Source organism: Rhipicephalus microplus, chromosome 6, assembly GCF_043290135.1.
Source record: "Rhipicephalus microplus isolate Deutch F79 chromosome 6, USDA_Rmic, whole genome shotgun sequence".
Taxonomy (NCBI): domain Eukaryota; kingdom Metazoa; phylum Arthropoda; class Arachnida; order Ixodida; family Ixodidae; genus Rhipicephalus; species Rhipicephalus microplus.
In genome coordinates this window covers 164879984-164891786 of record NC_134705.1, presented here as the reverse complement: position 1 = coordinate 164891786, position 11803 = coordinate 164879984, and positions in this window count along the sequence as shown.

Below are 11803 nucleotides of genomic sequence, written 5' to 3'. Positions count from 1 at the left end.
CATCAAGTGGCTTTAATATGTTAGTCTAAAAGCTATGTTAATTATATATTAACCGATAGTTTATTACGAATAAGTAGTCCGCAGAGGCTAGTATTGGTGACTTATTCCCGAATAAATTTTGCCTTGAATTCGAGGCTTAATAAAGAGAACTAGTGACATAAGGACCCGATTTGAGCACTATCTGGCCCGAAAAGGTTGCCACGTTAAACTCGTAGGACGTGCGAGGAAAACGCTGCTTCTCAATCGCTGAACGCAACTAGCTCATTATGCCCCTAGTAAGATGGCTGCCACAGCCACCATCTTATGATTGGCACGGTATAACTCGTGGGTAGGAAGTTCCACTCCAGCAATTTTTTTCAAACCTTCTTAATTTTAGCTCAATTGTACCCTTGAAGAATGAATTTCTACCAACAATCCAAACTTGGTGCTCTGCTGCAGTCACACCAGGACAAAGTCTTCATGAATTCTTAGCGACATACTTTCAAAGTGTGTTAAGAAAAACTGCTTAACGATTTACAGTACCGGGTACTAAAGCCATCCCGTGGGCCTCCCACCTAATGAGGCCGTGTTAAGAAAAATTTCACCGTGAACGAGTTCACGACGGAGAAGCAATTCATTCGAACCAAAGGAATAATACCGTGTACTCTGCTATGGTACTCAGCTATGGGAAAGTATAAAGCCATCTCCTGGCCCTCACTCTTTATGAGACCGTGTTGACAAAAAAAAACCACCAGGTCGGCGTGGTAGACGCAGCACAGTCACAGCGAAAGCTAAAAGGGCTACCTTTCAGAGCCTTTTCAAAACACTCATTGGGTAACTACTACAAGCACACTGGCTTGGTACCCACTAGGCCGTTAATATTAAACTTTTGGGTAATGAGCCTGCATTCGCTATGCTACTTTCTTCATTCTTCTGAGAAGCATGGTATCCTTTAAACACTTGCAAGGAATTTTTAAACACTTGCAAGGAATTTAAACATTCGCTAGGAATGGTCCATGAACTGGCTGACGAAGATGAGGAATTATGGCTGAAGTTGGTATGCGCCCCAGTTAATAGGGGAACAAGAACAAGCTTTTGTGATGGTTTGGAGCATTGAACGGCCATTTTGTTATGCTATTCGGATTGTACGACGACCGGTTGTTCTTTAGCTGTTGTAAAACGCTTTATAGGTCGCATTAACGCGATTGCTTTCTCGACATCAAGCCTGCCTAAGTCAAGTTTGACAACATGTCACAAGGACCGGTGTAGTTCAGTGGTAGAATACTGGACTGGCACCCAGCGCACCCGTGTTCGAGCCCCACTGTGCCAATGGTGCTAGGTCGTGCCTGCCTAAGGCAAGTTTGACAACAAGTTACAAGCACCAGCGTAACTCTGTGGTAGGATATTAGGCTGGTACCCAGCGGACCTGGTTTTAAGCCTTACTGTGTCATTGATGCAAGGTTTTTTCCTATTTTCGTGTGATGTGGCTGAGAACACCGGCGGCGGCGGCAGACAACGACTGCGCGTGACCCGAAAAGTGATCTCATAAAAGCTCGGGATGTAAAAAAAAAATTCTCTACTATGGGAGAGCATAGAGCCGTCCCGTGCGCAGACAGATGAGTGAAGAAAAGCGCGATTCGACGCAACAAAACTGTTATATCTAAAAATTAGTACACGCCGTAATGAGAAGAAAGTGCTGGCTCACGTGATGAAATGCACCTCTAAAAGGTGCACTTGTCACACGCGCATTCGTATGCGTGATTTTGAAATGAGTCGTGCTCTCTCAGTCATCTACTTGTTGGCAATCAGCTGACTTTGATATGGCCACCGGTTCTTTCATTGCAGCCACTTGTTATTTTACTTTGCCGCACTTGATCGTTGCTTAAAGATCACAGCGTGGCATATTCGTTGCTACCTGTAGCAACTGAAGGTTTGCGGTCGTAAGCACGTGGATGTCGGTTGAATTCAAGGAGGTTTAAAAACTTTTTTAAAAACATTTTTGGTTGAATTACCGGCACAGAGGAAAGAAATATTTAAGAGGGAGCATTGCTCCGTGCGTCAGGAAAAAAAACGAAAGAACTAACGAAATACAGAGAAAGAGCAAGAGCGACAAAAGGAAAGAGAGAAGGGAAAGAAGCAAAAAAGAAAGATGAAAGAAAGAATGAAAGAAAGGAAGAAAGAATGACAGAAAGAAAGAAACAAAGAAAGAAAGAAAGAAAAAAAAGAAAGAAAGAAAGAAAGAAATAAAGAAAGAAAGAAAGAAAGAAAGAAAGAAACTCAGTGCGCCAGACCCCCCTCCCCCGCCCTTTTTTTTTCCGATAGAAGAAGGCACCCTGAATTTTTTGTTTTGCTCCAATTTAGTCCATGTATTCTGTGCGCTGCCCGCCATTGCAATCAATGCCTATTGACGCGATGTTTTGTTTAGGTTTACTCCAAATAAAGGTAAAGTTGAAGTGGACCGTGGCAGTAGTACTTTTGCGGAGACAAGGTGTGACGATGATCACTACTCCCAGTTGAAGTGGGCAAATAAATAGGCTGAGTTTACCTTGCATTTTGTTTTCAACTGTCTTCGGCGTAATGATTAGACCTCCGTGACCAGAATGCTCTGGGCACGGCTGTTATCATACAGCTTTGGTCGTGGCCACAGTGGAAATTCGGCATCCGACGTGACGCTCGTGCGTATTAGGGGTCCATTGCTGCCGTCAGCGTCTTCTCGTCAACGTTAACACTACCTTCTTTATACTCTGAAACCATTCGAGTTACCTTCTGAAATGTTCCTTACACGCTGTCCTTTCGTTATTGATTTGGGTGGCAAAGCGAAGATTTCTTTGTTTGCTGCAATCTTTTTTCAGGCTGAAACAACATGGTTTTTGACGGTTCATTTGCTGTTCATGAACAAAAATAAAAAACCCCTGGCTGGTCCTTGTTCTTCTAATTTTTGAACGTCGTTCTAGCTTAGCAAGTCGGTCATGTACAGCAAAGTACCAATATTTATTTATTTATTTATTTATTTATTTTTATTTACTTATTTATGTATTTACTTATTTATTTATTCACCTAGTTAAAATACTACTTAGGTCAAAGACTCCTAAATATGAAAGTGTTTACATGAACTCATTTACCGAAGATGACTTGAAGGCTAAAGCCATAATTTCTTTCTTCTCAGTCGATGTATTGCTCCTGCACCGCCACCCATCAAAAAATTTTTGCAGCCAACGTGGTTTCGCACTGCCTCTAAGATCGTAGAACCCTATGCGGGCGTTGTACTGCCTCCGTGATCCCCCGTCCTTTGAATAAGCCATTGTGTAATGCGATTACGTCAGCGACTTGGCAAACGACGTCATATTGACACCCCTGATATGATCGATCTGCCACGTCACGATGACATCATATGGTGAAGTCATAATGGGATGATGATTATTGTTTGCATATGTCATGTTGACTCCAGGAACGCCAAAGCGGGACGCCGATGATCAATGTTCACGTTCGATGGGGCATTCAGAGATTTGGCCTTAATAAATGAAGTATACAGAACAAAAAAAATGCAGTGCACTCAGCTAGCGCAATGTTTTTCCACGTGATACATACAAGTATAGTTAATTTACTGAAACAATACGAAAGGAAAGTAAGCAAGTAAGAGAGAGTGGATGATTCACCAGACTATACAGCGTTAACTAACGTTTCGCGGATAACCCTGCCATCAGAGATGTTCGTAACACTCGAGAGAAAGTAGTTCCAGTCTTGAGATGTACAGGGAAGAAACAACTGAAAAAGCAGTCAGTGTGTTAAGACGTAACTGCTGGATAAGTGCGCAGGAATCCCTGCACGCCTCTAAAACCCGGCCGCGGAGGAACCTAAATTGCAAGCACAGGCCTGAAAATCACTACACGCAGGTCATGAAAATCATGATTTAGACGCCGTGCGAAATACGAATAAGAGAGACAGTCGCTGAGGATGGCCTAAAAACCATATAGTTTTCTAACATACACTAGAGGGAACTCTGGCGATAATGTCTAAGGGAGCTGCAGCACACAGCGCTACAGCGATCATGGGAAGGATGGACAGTATACGTATTTGTCTAATCTTCATACTGCAGGCCTGCTTCTGGCTCCGTGTGTGTTCGTGTGGCTTGCAGCTGCTTTCTCCCGAAACAAAAACCAGCAAATGTTCAGCGGTTGCACTTCACTGCCTTATTTTTTCTATTTTAGGCTTACTTTTTCGTATAGGGTCACGAAGTTCAAAAGTATTCGTTCTTTTTCCTTCAAAACAAAGCCGAAACCAGCAATAAACGAAGCCGCTATTACGAAGACTAGGCAAATCCGTGTACTACCCACCATTCCTATGGTCGCTGAACGATCGCAGCACCGGAGTCCTCTCTGGGTAATTTTAGAAAAGTCTGTGCTTAAAACTACAGCGGCACTCAAACTAGAAGTTGACAGATATTCTAGGCCCATGACAAAACCGCTTCAGCACGTTATACGTCACAAAAGCGCAAGTAACATTCTTGCGGGCAACAAGCTTGGACGAAACGTTCTAAAGAGTGTAGTGCATGTGTCACTATATGTTTTCTGTGTTTACCACTAATAGTCATCATCTGGTACCTGGAGTAGGATGTCAGGTGCAAAGCCATACAAATACTCCAGCTCTTCATTAGTATTATTCTCTCTTTCTTTCTCGTGTGGGCGTGTGGTCGGCCTTTTGTAGAATACATTTACTAACAAACGACATGAGTGCATGACGAACATGAATTACATATCTTTACAGCGATATCATTACTTGCGTCTCTCGTACGCCGCCTGTTTTGCGTAGCTTCTGGTCCCACAGTATACATCGGAATCAGTAGCTAATAGACATTGTTCTAACGTATATATAGAATATACGTTATTCTGACGAAGGCCGGTCGCACGGCCAAAACGTAAAGAAGTGTATATCTAAGGGCTCGTTTTTCCGTGTTTTAACACAATAATAATGAGATCTAACAGACAGTAATGCCAAGGAATGTACAGGGGAAGTTATTAGAACCAATGGAAAGTAAATATGAAGAAAGAAAAGTGCATGAAAATATAGCCAGTCGGATGAAAAAATAACGGCTGGTTATTTTTTCATCCACTTTTCTTTTTTCTCATTTACATTCCATTGGTTCTAGTAACTTCCCCTGTACATTCTTTGGCATTACTATATATATATATATATATATATATATATATATATATATATATATATATATATATATAATACACACGACTAGATGCATGTTGCATTCAGTTTCCGTTTCAGTATAAAAGGTGATGTCCGATGCATTGTTTTCTCGACGTTTCACACCGCGATTGGGTGCCGTAGAGGGGCACGTTTTCGTGAAGGCAGTTTGCAAAGTAAAACAAATTGTAGGACTGTCGCTTCCTTCGCGCCATCTTTTGGGTGATAGCGAACACGTCAAAACCCCTCCCGGTTCTTCGTGAAACCAGCAGTAATTGTCGTATACAAATAGCTCACCACGAGTATGACGGATAATTACTGGCGCCTTCTTGAGTTGCCCAAGCTGGTTTAACTTCTTGAAAGTTGTCTAACGCGCGCACTGCGGTAGGAGAGGTCGCAGATACGAGTCTCCTGTCACACACTTCGGAAATGTTTTCTTCCGATTTTATTCTTCTTTGTGAGCACTATTATATACAAATAATTTAGCATTAGGAGGCATGATAGTGACTGCGCTGGCAACAACCCGCTGATTGGGTCAAAATTATTCCGGTATTAAGCTTCTTGAATGCCATTTGTCGCCAGAACAAATGTTTTGACGAAAGATCTAGTCTTCGACAACGCTGCCATAGACTACATGTGCCTTTTTTTCATTGAGTTCTAGCTACATTTGAAACGTGCCCGACGCCAGCCACAAATTTAGCACGAAGAAGAAGGAGAAGAAGAATACGTCAGGCTTGTTTCTTCGCACGCCATAGTACGCAAGCCGTGGTCTTCAGGCTTAAATGGCAGCGCCAGCCGCAGCCAGCGCACCGAAAAAACCCGCTCTGGTACTCCTGGAGCTGGAGTACGTGGACGGTGGCTCCAGTCCCTGGTTCAACTCCAAGGGCCGTTCGTTCGTGCACGAGCCTTACCACCGGCCCAGTCACCGCCGATCTGTTCCGTGCGTTAGCCGAAGACGGGAGCATGAGTACACTCGCCAGCTACATCGACTCGGCAAGCCCGTCGGTGAGCAACATCGGCACAATATGCTACGCTCTCGTAGGGCTGATTCTATTCCTGCTGTTCCTGCTGCTGCCTCTCGCGTTGTTTGGCCTGAGGCGCTTTGCGGCTACCATGGGCTTCCTATCGTGGGTATTATTCGAGCTACTTTTAATGATCTTCGCCGGCCTCCAGCTCATCTGTCTGTTAGTCATGTTGAGTACGTGGTACGGCATGAACAGTGCTCTCGTCGAAAATGTACCAATGGCGTACGAGTGGACTTTCGAGGTGCTGCAGAACTATACCATTCTAACGGTGCAGATGCTCCAGGCAGCTAAAGGTGACAAGAAAGAGCTTGACAATAGCCTATCCATGACCACGTCTGGTATCAAGTGGCTTCGTGGCAACATCTCCCGATGGGAGGATAAGTTCTCGGCCTATGCGGGCCTGAAGTCCCTGTTGACTGGCGTCGTAACTATGCTTCAAATGGGTCTTCTCGGCTTCGCGCTGGTAGCAGTGATCGCTTCTGTTTTGTTAGCATGTGGCGCATGGAGGCGGCGCAGGACTAGGCTGGCCAAAGGTCGCAAGAGTCCAGTCATCGTAGCACTTGCAGCCATAGCGGCCACAGTCCTACTTTGCGCTCACATGGTCGTAGCACTTCCTATGATCGCGCGCTGGTTGCCCATATGCGTGCTCGCGGACACGTACCTGTGCGCTCCGTACCGCGACGCTTCGTACTCCATACTGGACAACAGCGTCCGCATGGTTTGGCCCCTGTCAAGCAGGCCCGATCCTTTCTGTCGCCTGGTACCAAGCACTCTATTTAAGAAGTGCACGGTGAAGGGCAAGACTCCAATAAAGAATCTGGATGCGTGCCAGACAAAAAAGGACAAGGGCAAGCTGATGATCTTCAAGCCGGACGACGCTGTCATGGAGTTTCAAGTGCCTCAGCCGCCAGAGAAACCGCCAGCCGTCGTTCCCGCAGCAGGGTCGGCCGACAAAAATGTCATCGGCGACTGCTTTTACCCGTTTAGGATCATTCACACGGACATGAAGTCCGTGTGCCCGCTTTTTACTGACGATTTGCTGGCACACTGGATGGCCATGGTGCTGTCTGTACTGACTGGATTTGGAACAACTATCTCTGCGGCTGCTGTCGCAGTGATCTTCATGGCCGTGGGCGAACCAAACAAGAAGAGCTTGAGGATTCCACCACCGCATAAGCGGGTTAGACGTATCAGGAAACGAAAACACAAACGAAAGAAAAACAAGAAACCAACGTCACCGTCGCCAGTGTCCTCGCGTTCACACGCCAGCGTGCAGACCGAAGGGACGCCACCGGGACCCACACAATTGAACATTGTGCTCGAAGAACCGTTTCCGGTGCCCATAAAAAGAAAGCGCCGATCCCATCCCGTCATGTTCATGCCTGCGCCGCCGTCTACGCTTTCGATTCCCGTGCCTGTTCCCGTTCCGGTTCCCGTTATGCCACGTTTATCGCTCCACACGCGAGCTGACTCGCAGGACGCACAACCCTCGGTAAGCGCGATGGCGCCAGCGATTACGCCGGCTAGATCCTCAGACGCGAGTCCACTATGCGTCGTCGATTGCTGCAGCGCGACAGGATACTACCACTGCGCCTGTAGCAGGAAGTACGGGACGTGTCAAGGAAGCACGTTCCATTCTGGCTACTCCCCTTCGCCATTACCTCAGCCACGCTATCCGTGCATGACGACACCGAGCTCTCAGCACTCGACGCCCGCCTACATGGCGCGCCACACTCCTTTGTGCTACCGTATGCGAGGTGTGTCACCTACGGCTGTAGAGGTGAGGCCAGCGAAGCAAATGCATGGGGGCACGGTACAGCATCTGTGTCACCAGCCTTATGGTTCGCCGGCACACGACAAGCCACAGAAACTTTAATAGCACTGTCAATAAAGCGCTTGTTGCGAGAAAGGTGTGCTGCTAAAGCAGTGCACGAACTGAAACGTTTTGATTTCCATAATGGACAATGCGCTGCATTGAAGCCAGCCATAATAAAGACATGAGTGGTTTCTTGTTCAGCGTGCATTCAACCAGCCACTTGGGTTCGCAAATCCATTTTATTAATATACTAGAAAAAAATAGCGCAACTTGAAAGAAATTAGAACTTTATCATTCTCGTGGAATATTTTTTTACTGGGAAAAGCAGTTACAGGACCATGAAAGTTGTGTAGCTTTTGATTATTTATGGCCGCAAAGAAATGCCATTAACACAGCAGCAGCACTGACAAAGAGGTTTATGCACAAAAGTCTTGCACCTCACTGAACAGTGCAGGTCATGAGCCTGGACCCACGCTTTCATACCTGCTTCACTTTAATGCAACGCACTGAGCGCGAAATACGTACTGCAGGGTACTAAATCAGATTTTTTGTGCGTATAGGTAAAAGGCCGTGGGGAGGGGGACGACGACCTTGAACACTACACAAATTGTGCCTATCAGAATAACAAGGCATACCTGAAGGGTAGGTTGGTCGAACACTCGGAGTCACGCCGTCTGTTATGCTTTTGCCTGTGACGATTTGCAAAGCGGGAGTCATCCTGTTCTTGTTTGCCGTCGACTACAGCTACTCAGTCGATTGTATTGATCCTCCCCCCCCCTCGCCCCACAAATATGTTTTGTGTGCAAAGCGTGGTTACGCACTGGCACTGACTTTGGGGCCGGTGCCTTCGAATGGCTTGTTGTTCTTCACGTGTTTTTGCTGTGCTTATAGGATAAGGTTAAGCTTTGACCGCGCAACGATGACTCATCGTCATTCACTCCGTGCATATGCCGCGAATATTGTTCCTTGCTCTTCGCGCACAACTCTTGAATGCGATTTCACAGAACTGCCTACACAGTTGGCGAGCATGCGCAAATGACTGAATATTCTTGCCAACACTTGGCCAAAGTCGCAGTGCGGATGAACGGATGGTCTACCTGTCTCCATTTCACTCTCTGCGTGTATGTATGTATGTATGTATGTATGTATGTATGTATGTATGTATGTATGTATGTATGTATGTATGTATGTATGTATGTATGTATGTATGTATGCTTGCATGTATGTATGCGTGCATGTATGTATGGTTGCATGTATGTATTCGTGCATGTATGTATACGTGCATGTAGGTATGCGTGCATGAGTGTATGTATGTATGTATGCGTGCATGTATGTGTGCATGGACGTATGTATGTATGAGTGCATGTATGTATGTATGCGTGCATGTTTGTATGTACGTATGTATGTATGCGTGCATGTATGTATGTATGTACGTATGTATGTATGCATGTCTGTATGCATATACGTATGCGTGCATGTATGTGGGCATGTATGTATGTATGTATGTATGTATGTATGTATGTATGTATGTATGTATGTATGTATGTATGTATGTATGTATGTATGTATGTATGTATGTATGTATGTATGTATGTATGTATGTTTTAACAGAACGAGTGTGGTTAACACTGTATCCCGTGTTCTTTGTAATCTGCCCCTCGTTCCACCTCCCTACCACAAGCGCATCGCCAAGCCAATATAAACGAACTAGCCTCTTTCGTTGCATTGAAGGTATTAAAAACAATTCTGTGGTATTCACGTTGTAATACCGCCTCAGGATTATGGGAAGCGCCATAGTATGTCACTTTGGAAATTGTGACCACTGGGGGTTCTTTTCGTGTAGGCAAATTGGAGTACGCGGGACGTTGGGTATTCTTGATCCAAACAAAAGTGTAGCCGCCGTTGCCGGGATTCAATCCCACGACCTGCGGGTCAGAAGTCGGGCAGCGAAACCACTAGACCACCACGGCAAGTGTGCTCCTACTGGTAACTACAGGACAGGTTACACGGGATGATGACGACTCCTCTTACACACGTGTCCCTGTAGAGAGTGTTGGACAGAGTCGTTTTTCGCTGCACCGATAACGACACGTACCTTACCTAAACGTCCGCTCCAGAAGCGTTCCTTGCGAACAGCTTGTCAGCCATTGAAAAGTTTTACTTTCCCTTGAACTGCTCTCGTGGTATAAGATATATAAATGTAGTTTTCGTTCTACACAGAAAGTTTATTTCATCCTAGCAAAATTACAGCTGACATTGCGCGTAAGTTGTGGATAAGGCAGCTAGTAAAATTACGTTAGCGCTCTCAGCGCATGCCAAACGACGTTATCTTAAAAGTGGTATATAAGCGAACATGAAAATCCCCGTTTTCCGCATGCGGCTTCTTCCGGCTTGTCAGACACTGCTTGCTGCTGCTGAAAGAAGAAAAACACAGGTTCTTTCATCACTGTTTTGAAGTTAATTGGGAAAGCAACAAAATTACGCATCAGTCGTACCGATTAACAACAAACACTTTTAAGGCACTACATCAAACTTTGAAGCGAAGCACCCTTACAAACAACAGAGAAAAATCCCTAAAATGGAACAACAGAAGACGAGGGAATTGCGTTGCTGTACACAAAATCATCAAGAGTCAATGACAACTAGTGCTAATAAAGAAAAAGGTTTGCGAATTCTTGTACGAATTAGTGAATACGTGATGCTCTGAAGATTAGGGGTAAGTTATGGCTCATGCGTGCGCTACGTAACAAAATCTCGCCGCTCCTTATAGCTACTGTGATAGTTGTCTTCGTAATCTTTTAACTTTCGTTAAACACCACCCAGCTCAATGAACGATTCGAAACACCATTCTTGCGTGTATTCAACAGCGACTATCATACGCGCTATATACAAATGACAGAATATAATTCCCAACACTCGGCGAAAGTCACAGTACGGGCGAACGGATGCCTGCCTGTCTCTATCTCACTCTCTGCTTTTATGTATGTATGTATGTATGTATGTATGTATGTATGTATGTATGTATGTATGTATGTATGTATGTATGTATGTATGTATGTATGTATGTATGTATGTATGTATGTATGTATGTAGGAATGTTTGTATGTATGTATTTATGTATGTATGTATGTTTGTATGTATTTATGTAGGAATGTTTGTAAGTATTTACGTAGGAATGTTTTTATGTATGTATGTAGGAATGTATGTATAAATGAATGTTTGTATGTATGTATGTAGGAATGTATGTAGGAATGTATGCATTGTGGTGTGCACGTATCCCAAAGGAGTACGGCCACCAGCGTGGGTGCGTTCTTAGCGAGCCGCAGGGCACGCGTCAACTGTCACCGTGGCGAGAACACGATACTGCTCAAAGTCGCAACACTTTATTGTGGCAACACCAGACGCAGTACAGCCCGTTGCAAAAAGGCGCGGTGGGAAAGCAAGTAGGCTTATCCACGCCACGGGCACAAAGTACTACACAGGGTGCCGCGAGCACGTCTCCGCGGTAAAGGTGATCCACGGAGACACCGGGACCAAGGCCCGGTTGCTCGAGCGAGGGCAAAGGCGCTCGCGTTGGCTTCGAAGAGAGACGGGTCGGCGTAGCTAGGCCACGCACTAGGACACCGTACCGCCCTTCGGCCGTGTGTACGCAGCGGGGCAACAAAAGGTGAGCGTTCGCCTCGGGCGCGAGGCGCCGTCAGCGAAGTCCGACGAGCCCTCGAGCGACGGGAGTCGACGGACGGAAAAGATTGCGTGGCTCATCGTTTTCTGTCCCGGAGTATATGAC